This window comes from Dermacentor andersoni, chromosome 4, assembly GCF_023375885.2.
Source record: "Dermacentor andersoni chromosome 4, qqDerAnde1_hic_scaffold, whole genome shotgun sequence".
NCBI classification, from domain to species: domain Eukaryota; kingdom Metazoa; phylum Arthropoda; class Arachnida; order Ixodida; family Ixodidae; genus Dermacentor; species Dermacentor andersoni.
In genome coordinates this window covers 142,891,313-142,909,345 of record NC_092817.1, presented here as the reverse complement: position 1 = coordinate 142,909,345, position 18,033 = coordinate 142,891,313, and the positions used below count along the sequence as shown (strand labels likewise).

Here is an 18,033-nt window from a genome sequence, read left to right as displayed (position 1 = left end):
CCTTCGTTCTGCACATGAAAATTGGAAAATTACCTATCATGAAAGGAGTCAGACAAGGAGACACAATCTTTCCAATGCTATTCACTGCGTGCTTGGAAGACGTATTCAAGCTATTACACTGGGATGACTTAGGCGTGAGGTTGAACGGAGAATATTTCAGCAACATTCGGTTTGCGGATGAGATTGTCCCGTTCAGCAACACCGGGGATGAATTGCAACAATGATTGAGAATCTCAAGGGGAAGATGTAAGAGCGGGGCTGAAGATTAATATGCGGAAGACAAAGATAATGATACACATCTTGGCAAGGGAAAAAGAATTCAGGATCGCCAGTCAGCCTCTAGAGTATATGTACATAAGGAGTACGTTTATCTAGGTCAGTTACCCACAGGGGACTCTGATGATGAGAAGGAAATTTACAGAAGAATAAAAATTGGTTGGAGTGCATACGGCAGCATTACCAAATGTTGACTACGTACGTACTTAACACTGCCATTGAAAAGGAAAGAGTACAATCATTGCCTTCTACCGGCGCTGACATATGAGGCAGAAACTTGGAGGTCAACAAAGAAGCTCGAAAACAAAGTAAGGACCGCGCAAAGAGCGATGGAACGAAAAATGTTAGGCGCAACATTAAGAGACAGAAAGAGAGCGGTGTGGATCAGAGCCCAAACGGCGATAGCCAATATTCTAGTGGACATTAAGAAAAAAAAAGAAAGAATGGAGCTGGGTAGGCCACGCAACGCGTCGTCTAGATAACTAATGGACCATTATAGAGTTAAAGAATGAATGCCAAGGGAAGGGAAGCGCAGTCGAGCACGGAAGAAAATTAGGTGTGATGGTGAAATTAGCAAATTTTCCGGCGGAAGTTGGAATCAGCTAGCAAAAGACAAGAGTAATTGAATATCGCCGGGAGAGACCTTCGTCCTTCAGTGGACATAAATATAGGCTGACTATGATGATTATAATGACGATGATTATAATGTATAGGGTGTGCCTACGAAGACAAAGTGAAACTTAAATATAGGAGACTGGGCTCCGTGCTCCTCCCTGTCACAGTGCGCTGGCAGCCCGCTGCCGGTTGACTTAATAAGAACGTCGCCTCGAGGGGCGCAGCTTTGCACTCGCTGCAGCTTCCCAGTTTAAGTTTTTCGGGTAATCCCATTTTCCTAGATCGAGAAGTTGATAGGACTTGTGCAGAGAGCGCGCTTGAAGTTCGCAATTATGAGGAGCCTGCTCAAATTAAATGTTTAAAAGGTAATTAATAGTTTTTGTCATTAGTAACTAATTATCATGTATCACACGTCACCTCATGGTCGCCTCCACTGACGGAACGTCTCCGAAGTACCCGCGATTTAATTTCAAAACTAATATCTTTAAATATTACTTAAGAGTCTTCGAAGAAACGTGCACCTTGTGTTTCTGCGCACACGGAAAGGAAGCGCCGTCGTCTTTGATAAGAGATAGGCTAGACGAACGGTTGAGAGCGCTGCAATACGATAACGCACGAGCGCAGTCACGTGATTTTGTTTCACATTTCTCGGGCTTTCTTGAAACGCCGAAAAATGAAAACGCCATGCAGCGCGTACGTTGCCACAAAAAATTCGACCGGTCGTTTCTGAACCTCCTCTACAACGGAACGAAACGCACTTGGCCCTAACGGGAATAAAAAATAGCATAATTGGTCTCAGTTAATTAACTAATTAAGCAAAATATTGTTACGTAGGAAGACGCAGACGAAAAGCTATGTACAAATATATTTACAAGGAAAATACGCTGCGCTTGGCCAAGAGGCAACAGCCCGCGCTAGCTTCTAATCGTCGTCGTCGTCTTCACACTGCTGGCCTTTCGTGATCGCGCATATTGTGCCGTAGCACTACCCCCGGCTGCAAAAGCGCCGTCCCGGAGCGACTAAAGATCGGACTCGGAAGCAGTGTAGTAGGCCTTGAGCCTACTGACGTGTACGACATCACTAGATGCCACAGGAGAGGACGAGGTTGAGGCCACAGGAGCAATTTCGTAAGTCACAGGCGTCACCTGGCGCAGCACGCGGTAGGGCCCTGTGTATCGCGAAAGGAGCTTCTCTGAAAGTCCGACGTGACGAGAGGGCGACCACAGGAGCACGAGCGCACCAGGTGAAAACTGTACGTCACGATGGCGGGCGTTGTACTGCCACTGCTGAGTGGTCTGTGAGGCCGTCAGTCGAGCACGGGCAAGCTGGCGTGCATGGTCAGCGAGGGCGATGGCGTCGCGCGCATACTCGCTTGTTGAGACCGCAGCAGGAGGAAGTGCCGTGTCTAGGGGCAAGGTAGGTTCGCGACCGTACAGTAGATAAAAGGGAGAAAATCCGGCGGTGTCGTGCCGGGAAGAATTGTACGCAAATGTTACGTAAGGAAGGGCAATGTCCCAGTCGTGGTGGTCCTTGGAAACGTACTTGGCCAGCATATCGGTAAGAGTACGGTTTAACCGCTCTGTCAGGCCATTGGTTTGAGGATGGTATGAAGTAGTCAGTTTGTGTTGAATGGAGCAGGAACGCACAATGTCAGCGATAACTTTCGAGAGGAAGTTTCGACCACGGTCAGTAAGCAGCTGTCGCGGGGCGCCATGAAGCAAGATAATGTCACGCAAGAGAAAGTCCGCGACGTCAGTGGCGCAGCTGGTAGGGAGAGCCCGAGTGATAGCGTATCGGGTGGCGTAATCAGTCGCGACGGCTACCCATTTGTTCCCAGAAGATGACGTGGGAAAGGGACCGAGCAGGTCTAATCCAACACGAAAGAACGGTTCCACAGGGACGGTGATCGGCTGGAGATGACCGGCAGGTAGCACCTGAGGTGTCTTCCGACGCTGGCAGGGATCACAGGCGGCAACATAGCGTCGAACGGAGCGAGCGAGACCAGGCCAATAGAAGCGGCGGCGGACGCGGTCGTACGTGCGGGTTACCCCAAGATGTCCTGAAGTGGGTGCGTCATGCATCTCAAAGAGCACAGTCTGTCGTAGCTGTTTTGGCACGACAAGAAGAAGGTCAGAGCCGTCAGGGAGGAAGTTCCTTCGATACAGAATGCCACCCTGGAGGACATATCGGCGAACGGATGCCTCGGTAGGTGTAGAGCGCAGACGCTCGATAAGTGCTCGCATCGATAGGTCTCGGTACTGCTCATCGGCGATGTTACCGAAGGCAGAGACAGAGAAAATGCCGTTGGCGCTACTACTGGCGGCGTCGTCAGGCTCGTCGACCGGGTAGCGAGACAGGCAGTCAGCGTCCTTGTGTAGTCGGCCAGATTTATAGGTGACAGTATACGAATATTCTTGGAGGCGTAAGGCCCAGCGACCAAGTCTTCCTGTAGGATCTTTCAGTGAGCATAACCAGCAAAGCGCGTGATGGTCTGTGACAACGGAAAAGGATCGGCCATATAAGTATGGGCGGAATTTCGCAACCGCCCAAACTAGGGCCAGACACTCACGCTCAGTGATGGAATAGTTGCGCTCCGCGGGTGAGAGGAGCCTGCTGGCGTAAGCGATAACACGGTCGTGGCCACGCTGGCGTTGTGCCAGTACTGCTCCAATTCCGTGACCGCTGGCGTCAGTACGGACTTCGGTAGGCGCAGAAGGATCGAAATGGGCCAAAACGGGAGGCGTTGTGAGAATGTCGATTAGATGTGAGAATGCAGAGGCCTCGTTATCGCCCCACTGGAAAGGAGCGTCTTTTTTCAAAAGGTCGGTTAGTGGTCGTGCTATGGCGGCGAAATTTCTCACGAAACGGCGGAAGTACGAACAAAGGCCGATGAAGCTGCGCACATCCTTGACACACTTCGGAACAGGGAAGTGCGTAACAGCATGGATCTTGCCTGGGTCCGGTTGCACTCCGTTCGCGTCAACGAGATGTCCAAGGACGGTAATCTGGCGACGGCCGAATTGGCACTTCGATGCGTTGAGTTGCAGACCGGCTCGCCGAAAAACGTCCAGGACTGCTGAGAGGCGCTCGAGGTGCGTAGCGAACGTTGGGGAGAATACGATAACGTCGTCCAAGTAGCACAGGCACGTGGACCATTTGAAACCGTGAAGAAGGGAGTCCATCATGCGTTCAAAAGTGGCAGGGGCGTTACATAGACCGAACGGCATCACTTTGAATTGATAAAGACCGTCGGGTGTGACAAAAGCAGTCTTCTCGCGGTCGAGATCGTCCACGGCAATCTGCCAGTAGCCGGAGCGAAGGTCAATAGAAGAGAAATAGCGAGCACCGTGGAGGCAGTCAAGGGCGTCATCAATCCGAGGTAGGGGATACACGTCCTTTTTGGTAACCCTGTTAAGGTGCCGATAATCCACGCAAAAGCGCCATGAGCCATCCTTCTTTTTGACCAGTACTACAGGTGACGCCCATGGACTATATGATGGTTCAATAATGTTCTTGGCAAGCATTTTGCGAACTTCTGCGTGAATAACTTGACGCTCAGCTGGTGACACTCGATACGGGCGGCGATGAATAGGAGGGGCATCGCCGGTATTAATGCGATGTTTGACAGCTGTAGTTTGGGCTAAAGGACGATCGTTAAAGTCAAAAATATCGTGGTAGGAAAACAGAACGCGGTAGAGTTCACGAGCGTGCTCGGAGGGCAAGTCGGGGGCAATCATTTTCCGTAAGTCAGCGATGGTACAATTTGCCGACTGCGATGGTAGAGGAGTATCGGATGAAGTGTCGTCTACTGCAATGGATGCTACTGAGTGATCCTCGAATGAACAAAGCTGGGCCAAAGACATCCCACGTGGCAGCACTTGTGTCGTCAAGCCAAAGTTGACCACTGGCAGGCAGACGCAATTCGCCGTAATAGATAAAACTGTATGGGGTACTGTGATCCCATGTGTAAGGAGGACGTCTTGCATAGGAGCCGCGATGTAGTGACCGTCGGGGACTGGTGGGGATGACACTAGGTCAACGTAGGTCAGTGCCGAAGGTGGCAAGCGAACGAAGTCGGCGGAACTGAGGCGACTGGGGTGTGGTTCAGCAGGATCCAGAACAGGCAGGTCAAGGCGGAGAGTACTGGCGGAACAATCGATGAGAGCAGAATGTGCGGAAAGGAAGTCTAAGCCGAGGATGATGTCGTGGGGACAGTGGGCGATGACTGTGAATAGCACGATTGTTGAGCGATCGGCGAACGAGACGCGGGCGGTACACATACCAATTACGGGGGCTGTTCCGCCATCGGCGACACGGACAACAGGCGTCGTGGCGGGCGTGATAATTTTCTTGAGCCGGTTACGAAGGTCAGCGCTCATTACGGACAAATGCGCCCCAGTGTCTATGAGAGCAGACACAGAAACACCGTCGACTTGCACGTCAAGAAGGTTCAGATGAGTGGGCAAAGTCAGTAGAGGATTTGGCGGCGTAGGGAGCAATGCAGCGTCACCTCGAGGCGCTGCATCGTCTAGTTTTCCGGCTGGGAGCGGCGTCCGAAGGGAGTCGGCGAATAGGAGCGACGGGGCTGGGGAGAGCGAGATTGTCGTCGTTGGGGCGAAGGCGAACGAGAATAGGGGCGGTTCGTTGCAGGAGAATCAGTGGCGGCATTATCGGAGCGTGCGGCATAGGGACGAGAAGGGCCACCTGAGGGGCGAGAGTAGGCAGTATAAGTAGGCCGGCTCGGGGAACTCCAGCGACTACGACAGTGCCGAGAAATGTGCCCGATTCGATGGCAGTGGAAACAAATAGGCTTGTCGTCAGCAGTGCGCCATTCAGATGGGTTGCGGAAACGTGGTGGGTAAGAAGGTGCGGGACGGGGCGAAATCGAAGAAGCCGGGCGGGTATTAGGGCGATGGGCCGAGCAGATGGTGTGAAGACCCATGTTTTCAAACTCCTGGCGGACAACTGCCTGGATCAGTGAGACCGTGACTGCAGATGTGTTGGTGGGACTGGAGTCGAAGGCAGCCGGATAGGCGGCCTCGATCTCACGCCGGACGATCCTGGTAACATCGGCAGTGTTGTTGGGACGAGGAGCGTCGGCACAGGAAGATGTCGCTGGGGTGTTGGGCAGACGGGCAAACTGCTGGTCAATACGTCGGCTTTTGGCGAGTTCCAGGCGGCGGCACTCTCTTATAACAGCATCCACCGTCGCTACGTTGTTGCAAACGAGCAAGTTGAAGGCGTCATCGGCAATGCCTTTGAGGATGTGGGAAACCTTGTCTGACTCAGTCATGTGGGTGTCAACTTTGCGGCACAGAGCCAAGACGTCCTGAATGTACGTGACATAGGGCTCTGTTGACGTCTGCACACGGCCGGAAAGCGCCTTCTGCGCGGCAAGTTGTTGACCGTAGGGGTTGCCGAACAAGTCTCGAAGCTGTGTCTTAAGTGAATCCCAACTGGTGAGCTCATCTTCGTACGTGCGATACCAAACTCGAGGTGTGCCACCGAGGTAAAAGACTACGTTGGCGAGCATAATAGTAGGGTCCCACCGGTTATTGCGGCTGACGTGTTCATACAGGCTGATCCAGTCATCGACGTCTTCCCCATCTTGGCCCGAGAATACGCCAGGATCACGGGGAGCGGGGAGAGTGATGTAGGTCGTCGAAGTGGCAGCAGGTGTCGGAGCCGGCGGAGTCGGGTTGTCGTCGCCGGGAGCCATGAAGGAAGGCTCGACGTACCGTCCACTGCGAAGCTCCGTGACGAGGTACAGGGAACGTCCACCTCCACCAGATATGTTACGTAGGAAGACGCAGACGAAAAGCTATGTACAAATATATTTACAAGGAAAATACGCTGCGCTTGGCCAAGAGGCAACAGCCCGCGCTAGCTTCTAATCGTCGTCGTCGTCTTCACACTGCTGGCCTTTCGTGATCGCGCATATTGTGCCGTAGCAATATAAACAAAACTCGAAAGAGCGTCACATGACGGCAAACCATATGTCGTTTTCATTCCGCTGCGATTAACCATGTTTTTATATTCTTGATTCAAGTTACGTGGAACACCATAAACCCTGCAAGACCTGTAAACCTGGCGGTAAGCACAAGTCTCACGGCGATTGCGTGGACAGCAACGAGGAATTCGATCTCAAAAACACGTAGAAATGGAGATAACAGAATATTATGGTATAAACTGCTATAATTCCTTAACCTGCTGTATAATTAATAACTTAACTGATTATTTAGCTAGACAAGAAAGGGCAGCTTCGAAAGTAAACACCGAACAGCGGCTTGCACGATCCCGGCTACGTTGTTTGCGTGTTTTTACGTAGAAGTGGCTTTTTCGTATATCACGGCTTTCAGTGTCCGTATTTCGTTGTATTATTGTTGCACTGCCGGCGCACTTTCACCATGGGCGCGAACGCGACTTCGTGAATTGGGCATCCGAACCGTTCAGTCCGACCCGAGCTTCAGCTCCACTGCACGGTTCTAATGAGTCGGGCTGTATAAGTGATCGTCGGCACGCGCTGCGGACCGCGATATACGTGGAAGCGATCGTCGCTGCCCGCGCAGACCGCAGCGCCCCTCCCTCCCCCCGAGGATGATCAGGCGCGACCGCTACGTGCTGGGAACGCGGTCACGTGCACGACCTGGCTCGCCGCTACCTACACACGCAAGCTGCGCGCCGACGCCGAGATTGAACGGCGCGCTCGAGAACGAGAGAAAGGCAGCGGGTAATTAACGCTCGCGCCGCCATCCCGCTCTCCGGCTGCAAGCTCTTAGCGCCTGGAATGCCGTGCGCGGTCAGCAGCATACATCCTGGGCGATTCGCGTATATGTAAGCGTCCCCTTATGAAAATGGTTATGTCCTTTATGTTTACTGTATGTTTCCCGCAGTTCACATGAGGAAATGTCCTTTATGTTTCCTCCATGTTGAAATTTGGCCACTGCTTTTATGTTTCCTTCATATGTCCTCCCTTTATGTATCCCTTATGTTACCGTACTTTATGTTTCCTCCATGTTGAAATTTGGCCACTGCTTTTATGTTTCCTCCATGTGTCCTCCCTTTATGTATCCCTTATGTTAACGTACTTTATGTTTCCTCCATGTTGAAATTTGGCCACTGCTTTTATGTTTCCTTCGTGTGTCCTACCTTTATGCATCCTTTATGTGACCGCAGTGACTAAATCCTGTATTTTACGTAGACATGCATAGATGAAGAGTTCCTTGTACACATTTTATATTTATGAACTTTTCCTGAGTTAAACGTTTTGCATTGGTTTTCATCGTAAGGTTACTGTTCCCTACATGATGCAGCGCACGGATTGAAACTCTGCTATGGCACAGAAATTCATGCTAATTTGTTCTAAAATTACAAACTAATTAGACTTCATAGATTATTTCAGTATAACACTTGGAGTACCACTGTAGGTTCCTCACTGCAGGGCTGCTGTTCTAGTTATGTCTTTGTTACTAATATAAAATGTGATGTTTGGATGGAAAGATCAGGTTGGATCAGTGCTTGCACTTTTAAAAGAAAGTTTTGACTATACTTTGCAAAGGTTTGTCTGAAACTACGAACAGTTTATTGGACTATCTGGATGTTACTTCAATTTGCCAGGTCTGCTCACACCAGACCTCTGGAATGTGGTGCTTGGGTGAGAGCTCACAAGGCACCTGAAAAGCAAAACAAAATTCAATCTTTTTCACTTATTCAAAAATATTCATATAAGCAAGAACAGCCTGGCCTGTATGCACACAGCTAAGAAACATAGAGCAGTCAAAAACAGATCATAAAAACATCAGGGCAACACAGAAGCTTTTAAGTAATTGTTGTTTGAAAGAGACTGATCTGCCAGTCCACTCAGGTATTAAATTGCTCACAAATTCTTTAAAAATTTCTGCAGCAGCTGCTAAGTAGTACATGACCTATAGGAGTAGGCAACTGGCCAACAAATCTTTGCGTGCCTGCTTGAACAGATGTCTCGTAGTTATATCTCAAGTGGTTACACTGGTATATGGTAAAATTCAGGCGGGAATAAAACCAGCCGCAAACATCAGACTACCTGGGAAATTATCACCAAAACTTAAATATCTAGTAAATCAGACAAACAATCGATTACGAAGGGTCTAAAACCTAGGCCGCCATTTTGTAGCGATCCCTTTTCCGATGCTACTCCTTTTGCTCATTGATCTGACCGACATTCTGCTATCGTTATTAACTAGAACAGCCAGCCGTGGAAGGTGGGTTATAATAGTGGCAAACATCGAGCGGGAAGCATCGCAAGAAAATCGCATCCCTTATTAGGCAGTGCTACAAGCCACTGTCTTTAACAATCGCAGGAACTCGCATCCTGTTCTTCGGATGAAAATATTAATGAAAACGAGCGTCTGATCGACATGCCTCGATTAAAAAGAAATTTCGCTGTTGTAATGGCGGTCTATATTTGCCCTACAATATGAAAGACAAATACACGAGCACGTCGAAGAACACAAACAATGCAGACAAGTACTCGCGAAGCTGGACTCCAATCTGAACACTATCAATAAAGTAATCTTCACACAAGCTAATATCTGTTCAAGTGTCAAACATCGCAGTCGCGTGCCAACTCGCGATGCCCGTGACACACCGACATGCATTACACACGTAACTTGCGGAAATTCATATCTACGGAAGAATTTCTTGCCGGGAAACTACCGAGAAAACAGTAACTTTCAGCGTTTACGCAAATATTTGCCCATTAAGTCCCAACAATCAGCGGTGGTAGCACATCACTCCATAAAGCAAGTAAGCGGTAAAAAATAATACATTTCACGGAAACTCCCCTCGTGAAACGCTTTGCTAAATGTGCACAGCAACATGGTCAACGTACGCTTAGAAAGTGTTCTGTTGTCGTTCCACAAAGCTTACTACATGAACCAAAAGCTGCGAGAATGCGCGCAAACGTCAGACCTGCTTACCTTCAATGTGGTCAGCAAACGGCTCCTTCGTCTCGCAGGCACCACGCGACGACGCTCTTTCCGGCGCGAACACTGTCGAATTGCCGATGAACACCAGCGCACGAAAGCACAACTTTCAACAATTTCTTCCACGCACCATAATTCGAAGCCACAGTATCAGGTATTCCACGAGCGAACGCGGACAGGAGAGAACAAAGGCAGCTCGGACGGGCGCTGTAGTACACGGAAGACACTGGCTTATCACAGGAAACATCAGGCCAACTAATGGCGTTACACGAGTCCAGAGGTTTCCTGATCGTTAATGCATACGGTACGGATCACAGTTTGTTTAGGCACTTCGAAAATATGATTAAATTACCGTGTAACTGCAACGAGCACTCTCACCGCTCACAGCAACACCATGCAACACAACGTGGCCTAGCTCAGCGTCAACCGTCACACTGCGGCAGCGCCGCACTGCGGTTAAAAAGTGACTTTAGCCTCCGAGATCTACATTTCCTGTTAGGGCGTCCATTGTGGAAAAGCACGGCCTTCGAGATTTAAAAAAAGTCGTTGCTGGAAGGAAGGCTAGTATTTAAACACAAATTATTGAGTTTAAGGTGTCTTGGTGCGCTGCCTTGTTTTTTTAAAGTATATGCAGAAATTTTAGACGAACTATGCGCGAACTTTTGCCGGCGGACACGAGCCAATCAGCGCGCATCATGTGCAGCTCCGTCGCTTGGGATGGCGCACGGTGTGCGGGCAGCCGCGATAGCTCTGACACCCACCGATCAGAAATCCGGAATCGCCACACATATACACGCTTCTTATGGCGCCCAGTGGCGTGTTTTTGAGAATGTCAGGCCTTATCTCGAATAGGTGGAACCATATTTCCTCGTAGCGTAAGGAATAAAGGCGACAAAATGTGGCGATGGCTGGCTTGCTGCGGCAGCGGAACTTCGGCCAAAGTGAAACAGGCGTACTGCTTGCATGCTCGCGTAATCAAATACTGCCATACTCCAGCACACAACTTTCATACTCAGCCAACTCACAATTATAAATTGTTCAGTTGTACGCCCAAGCAAGCATTTACGGGATCCGCGCTGCCCTACTTCTACGCGTGCTAATATCGACACAGCAGTTACTCGTACTTGTGGTCAGCGAGAAAGCGACACGGACAAAAGGAAGAAACACAACACGGCGCTGTTTCTTCGGAGTGTTTGTTCCTTGTTTCCGCGTTGCTTTTGCGCTGTTGCTAAACGTACGATGAATCGTAACCAACTCGCCCACTTTGCTATCTCGCTACAGCAATCACACGCAGTTTTGAAAAGAAAGGCACTTTTAGCATCAACCGCCGGTTCTGCATTGGTTAGTGACCAAACTTTTGTGTATAATCTGTGTGAGTAGTAGAGAAAAGGTATCATGACAAGGCCGAGTGCTGAAAAAAAAATAACGTAGAAAAAGCAACATGTCAAAAAGTGCTTCGAAGACCACGGTTTTGAGGTGGAGCAGTGGCAGCGTCTCCCAATGTTCGAGCTTTTTTTTTCAGCTTAGAGCATCAGAAACGTTATAGATATTCAATTTCACTACATTCTTTCGAACTAGGCGTTCTGAAAGTTAGCGGCAGCTCCAGTTGAGCTTTGGAGGTGGCAGCGCTTGCATTTCCCGCTGATGGCTGCAAAGAAATCTTACGAGCGTAATATAGAGACAATCGTAATGTACGTATGAGATATTTATGTGTAGTGAGGCTATCATGAAACCAATATAACACCGCGAACAGCTACTTAAATAGTTGATATACGCTCACAGCAAAGCGGCGGATTGGCCGCGGAGGCGTCCGCCTCTTTTGCGGTTCATGTAGCGCAAGCCATCGAACACTGCGCGTCGTGCCACCGCGTCTCCAGCCGCCGCCCAATTGTTATTTCTCGTGAGGGATTATTCGCTGCATGAGGCTTTGATGTACGTATGTACTGTTGATGGCGCGTGGTGATCAATACGGCCAAAATATATAGGGAGGGGGAGGCAGGCGCACCCCAATGTTGTTTTTTTTTCTTTGATACGCCAGTAGTTAAAGCTAATACATCTTTCAGGTAGACGACCTATCTGTAGCATGTGTAAAAAGATAATCACTGGGCGCACTCTATGTTACCTGAATGTGCACTCGAGGGAGTACACAGCCAGGTAACATAGAGTGCCCACACAGGTAACATAGTGCTCATATATATATATATATATATATATATATATATATATATATATATATATATATATATATATATATATGTAGAAGTAAAAGTATGTAAATTAAGTAGATTATTTCCCAAACTGGAGGCGAAGCGGAGCATCTGCAAGACGCCTGCTATGAGAACCGTCTTAAACATTCAATCAACTATATTTGATAGCTTAGCTGGCACAAAACTTTCATGAAAGTTTTGCATATTAGGTTAAATACTGCAGATTTCTGCATTTGACTTGCTACTGGAGAATAGCAGGTTGAAAAAATAAGAAATACTTTATATATTAAGAGAATGCATAGCATAAATCATTTGTATATATACACCATCCTATTTCATGGCATGCTCAATTTTCCGCACAATATAGCCACAATTAGTGCCGGTCGGTATGTCTAGTGTGAGGGGGGCAAGCAGCGCCTTTCCCCTGAATCTGGCAGTGACTAACATACAGTACAGATAGCTCTAACTGTACTATTTGCAAAAGATGCTCACTGCGCACATTCTGTTACCTACATGTGCACTCAAGTGCACATGTAGGTAACATATAGAGAGTGCATGCACCATATATAGATTAATGCTCTATGTTACCTACGTGTGCACTGAAGTGCACACCTAGGTAACATCCCACCGTAAACACAAAGGGCACATCCTACAATAATTATAATAATGGTTGTTTTCTTGGGGCAAAGGAAAGGATAAGTCAAGATTTAGTACTTACAATGACTCTGCAGAGTGTATCAATGACTGTGACACAGTACAGATATATCTGCCTGTATTATATGTACAGAGAGTTGTTATGTGCACTCTATGTCACCTACATGTGCACTCAAGTGTACACTCAGGTAACACATAGTACACACCCAGTTAACATCCTGCCGTAAACATAAAGGACACATCCTAGAGGCATAATAAAGGTCACTTCCTCAAGGTATACGTTAGGATGAGTAAACATGTGGTACACACAAAGTTGGCGTCCCGGAGGTCACACAAAGGACAAGGAATCATAAAGGTCACATAGGGCACAAGAAGGAAACATAAAGGAAACATAAAGGCAATGACCATTTTCATAGGGGTCTGTAGACGCAGCGCATCGAACGAAACACTAGCGCACATGCGCCTTTCGTATAACTTGACTCGGGGGCGCCACGTGAATGGGTATGAACGGTCCCTCGATGTCTGTTCATTGCCTCCGCCGATCAGGCACCTCTGAGGCCACGGTTCGTTAATCACGGTACGCCGCGTTGAAAGAAGCCTACTCGACGTCGCTCCCATGGGCAAACGCAGATGCGCTGAACAGTGCGTGTTCCGGTTCAGATGCATTCTTCTCGTTTCAATTGGATTCGACAAGCGCGATGCTCCTATATACATAAGGCATGGGAGAGCACCAAGCCGCCGCAGGACAGATATGGCATTGGTCAGCGGCGCACTTCAGTGCCAAGGCATGTGTATGGCCTGGGAGAGAGCTTTGTACCAGAGGCGAAGATGTACAGAGCTTCACGGGTTGCCAATATCTATCCCTTGCGAAGCAACACGTGTATAGGGAAGACTTCGCGATGGAGGGTTGGAGGCCGTGACGTCATCCGGTGGCGGGAAAAAAAAAAGTGGACAAGGCTGGCGGAAGTAGCGCTCTCGGATCAACGCTCGCAACGCTGTATACTATTGCGAGAGCAGCCCGTTCTGCGATGCGTTTGCAACAGCCCCAGCGAGCAGACGGCGCGGGATTCGGGATTCTTACGACGACAAATCCTCTTAGCTGCGAACGAGGCTAATGCCGTCACGGAAACGTCAGGGGCCAGTAGCGCGAGACGAGAGCTTTTGCCGTGGAAACGCGGGATCTGACGGCGCGAGCTACGGCATTTCCGACACATCCGGCGCGAGAGACGTCACGCTGTATCTGTGCACGCAAGGCAGAACTATAGCACTGTCGCAATGAATGAAAGCAAGAGAAAGTGGTAAGCGAATTTCCGGCACCCAAAAGAATTGCCCGCACGTAAAAAGTATTCACCGCCAGACTGTATCTGTTGCCATGCAGGCCTCTATATCCATGCGCAACCACGCCACTCGATCAAAACTCGCTTTTGGGTTCCTCGATCGAACAACACAGAAGTGCGTTTTGACCGAGAGGCCGTAGAGTACAACTCGCGCTAATGAATCGGGATGTGGGTAAAAAAAGAAGATGGCGTTTCAGTTGTGGGAAATACGGTACATTTTATATGTAAAGAAAACTGGAAATCAAATCTGAGTTTTGGTTGAAATTAAGATCGAGTTATTGCGTCTCAGTTACAGGGACAAGAAGAAAAAAATAAAGAAACGAGAACGTAAGCGAGTCCGCGCGAACTTTCCTTAACACTCCGTCAAGTCACTGGCCTTCCGGCATTCGTCCAACGTCAGGAGTAGAGGCGCGAAGTCGGAGGCTCTTGCGAGACGACTTTCAGTTGCCCAGGCACTGGAACGGCACATAATTTCGCCACACGCAGTTCTCCTGCGCCAAGGCCTCCCCGTTTCAGAGACCCGAACGAGGCACGATGTCGACGAGTACTTATACGCGCGCGCTCATCTCTGTACGTGTAATTATGTTCATTTCTAATTACATATACATCAATTCCTTGTAGCACAACTTATAATCTGGCTGCTTCTACTTCCAGGCGTTTGTTTTCGCGGTGACGCATGCGCGTTCACGTACTTCCTCGACGTGACCTCCGTTCCATACTGCTGCACCCTCCTTCCCTTTCTTCCTGCCTATTTTGCTGTCTTTATGGAACATCTGCCATACTTTGTTTACGTTTTCATCAAGATTGCTGATTTGGAAGAAACGTTCGGACTTCAATTGCCTAAAAGAAATTGACCGACGATTACAAAAGTCCCTAATGCGAAATTTGAGCGCAGCTGTATACGTGTTTTCATTTCGCGATACATTGGCTGGCGCGGACAATCTCTCGTGTGGCACGTTGCAAACGGAGCAAAGTGTGGCGCGCCTGCCTCGCTAGTCGTGACGCGTGGGCGCGATTCCCAGCAGCAGCCGCAGACAGACCTCCGTTCATTCAGCGCTATGTTACCATACTGACGACGCGCGCTACTCTAGTGCCACCCCGTAGCCATTGTAAGATTTGGCAGACGTAGCTGTGGAGATGAACTTGGGACGACAGGGCTAGGCGCGCAGGATTTAATTGCAGGATTTACATTTAAAACAGGACATACATTGGCAGCCTAGCGCGACTCCCATATGGAGCCCGCAAAACTAACATACAGCAAACAGTTTACGAGCACACAGCTCACTAGTACATTTCTAGTATGACAGAGCACTCAGCTCCCGACAACGAGCACGGCACGAGCACACCCTAGCAGCCGGCAAACGCTGCTTATAAGCCCTTGCTCGACGTCATAGTTCGACGTCATAGTTCGACGTCATTCAAGATGACCCACCTTTTTGGAGGATGAGGTGTATCGGAGCAGGAATGGTCGGGAAGGTTCGTCCAAGCATTGTAAACTCGCCGCCGCCCCGCACTATGGCTCACACACACAAAGGCACACACATTCGAGCCCATACACACAAAGGCTCCGGAGTCGACGACCGAGGGCTTCGTAGAACTGTGCTCCGTCTCGGGTGGCGCGGCGGAGTACCACATTCCTGAGCTGACCGCGCGCCACGTGGCTGCTGGTCATCCGCAGTTCTCGGTACCGCCCAGCTTTCAGTGCCGACGTCAGAGGGCTTCGTAGAACTGCTTTGTCCCGGGTGGCTCGGCCAAGTACGAATTTCCGGAGTTGATCGCGCGCCACGTGGCTGCCGGCCGTCCGCAGTTCTCGGAAGGGCGCCCCGCCTGGTGGGCTTGGAACACGTGCAGCGGGCTGAAAGCTGGCACGTTGCCATCCCGTACGGCCATTCTTAACACCATCGTCACCGCAAAGCCCGTTATATATATATACATATATATATATATATATACATATATATATATATATATATATATATATATATATATATATATATATATATATATATATATGCACTACGCACTACCCGCGTACCTCGTGGTAGCTGAACGATCACAGCTCAAAGCAACCACCACTAGAGAAGGCCCAATATAACGAACACACTAGCGCCGACACTGTAGCTGTGTTAGCGGTGTGGTGGTTTGATTTTCACTGTGCTCAAGATCGATCAAGCGCACCGCTACGAATTAACGACAGCAACTCGATTCGAAAAGCTGCGGCCCGTTAGTTCGTTGTTAGTTAAATCCACAATGGTTATGCGACGGCGAGGACACGAAGGCACTGCTATGTCCGGTGACGAGCCGCTATTGGTTATGCACTGTCCTCTATATATACTAGAACCTCCCTAATTCTGCGTGAGAGCTAACTTGTAGAACAGAGCGAGATTTCAGCTCGTGGGGCGCCCGCTGAAGGTTGCGCTTTTTTCGTACGAGTGTGTGCACGTGGTTTGTGTATTTGAGCGTGCGCGCGAGTCTCGTAAATAAAAAAAAAAACACAGCTTATCTAGCCACCGCAGCGTCACAGATACATAGAAGCGGCAATGAGTAGGTGTTCTCGGTCAGTCATGCCGTTTCTCTGAGTAGCAAAGCATGTGAGCGCCGTGGAACGTTTAGGGAAAATTAATTGGCGGTTCTCGGGTCGGCACAACTTTTCCGATCAGCACACGTCGTGCACTGCAGCGTGCAATCGTCCGTTCTTGGCGTTTCACAAAGTTGCGGGAACCGAACGGTCGAGTCTGCAGCGGCGATCCATCGTCACCTGCAAGCTCCTCAGACGCGCGCCGGTGCCAACCGTGACCGCAACCTCTCTTGCGTCAAAGCGAAAGGCTCACAGAAAAATGTTTTGCCCCTCCGGCGACTAATATTTCTTGACCATCGCGTCGCTGCACGAATCGGCTATGGCAGCACGACCGCCGCGGCGCCGGCCACCTCACCGCCTTGCCCGCGGACTGGTTCACCGTTTCACGTCGCCGTTCATCTTGCAACGCCATCTTCGCTGCCACGAAACGGAGGCCTCGAACGACGTCGCAGAGTTTGGAAAAAATAGACGAGAAGCTAATTGGACCGAGAAATAAAGGGACGGAACGAAAGGAAAGAAAACCGCGGCACACTAAAATGATGCCCCAGGGAAGGAAAAACACGGCGGCGCTGCCTCGAGAGAGAGAGAGAAAAAAGGAGAGAAAGGTCTTGGAAAGCGGGAGAGGAGGAGGGGGTCAGCTGGCAAGGCCTCGCGGACAGTGCACAGGGAGGGCTACGACCCCGCGGCGGCGCCGGACGCGCAGCCGCGTCGACATGGCAACGCGGACTACTTGCGCAACATCCCCACACACGCTCACTCCCAGCCGGGGCCGTCCGCAACGGGTCCGAGTGCGCAGGTCACTTGATCGCCGGCACCGTCTTCGTCGTCGCCCGGGAGACAGACGGGCCACGCGATCCGCGGTGCCACAGCCGGCTGCCACGGGCACACACGGTACGAAGAAGCGCGACGACCAATAACCGTCGCGAAAACAACTCTTGCCGCTCGTCCTATGATATAGATTTCACTCCGAAGGCGCGGCCCGCTGTGTCAGCTCTGCGGGATTGCACGACGGCGAGTCTAATGACCCGGAGAAGCGGAGCACGGGTCGGGCGAACAATAACGTCGGCGTGTGTGTGGCAGGGCTCTGCGGTCAGGCCACAGAGCAGAGGGTCGCTCTGAAGGAAGCTCATACTTATATATATCTCTCCCGGTATATGTGCCGGCAGTGTACGTATATTGAAAAACGCTAGCGATTCGCGCAGCTATCAAGCAAAGGAGTCAGTTCCGACATCTGAAGGCCTTTTCGTCGGAATATTTTTTTGCAGATGGGATGAGATGGAGACATAAATAAATGCAAAGGAAAGACAGGGAAGATCTATGAGACGACATCGCCGATCGCCTGCCCTCTACTAGAGAAAGGTATAAAAATGACATACGAAAGATGAGATAAAGTAAATAAAAGT

At 49.8% G+C, this 18,033-nt stretch overlaps 1 protein-coding gene and 1 long non-coding RNA gene across 10 annotated transcripts in view; both read right to left on the bottom strand.

Moving 5' to 3' along the window:
- LOC126537859 (uncharacterized) overlaps window positions 1-18,033 on the bottom strand; it is a 681,751-nt gene that overhangs the window by 446,919 nt on the left and 216,799 nt on the right. The window lies entirely within an intron of this gene.
- Window positions 8,451-10,243, bottom strand: LOC140217138 (uncharacterized). Its single transcript, XR_011893648.1, has 2 exons — window positions 9,849-10,243; window positions 8,451-8,564 (listed from the first exon to the last, which is right to left on the bottom strand). It is a non-coding gene; the product is annotated as an uncharacterized lncRNA (long non-coding RNA).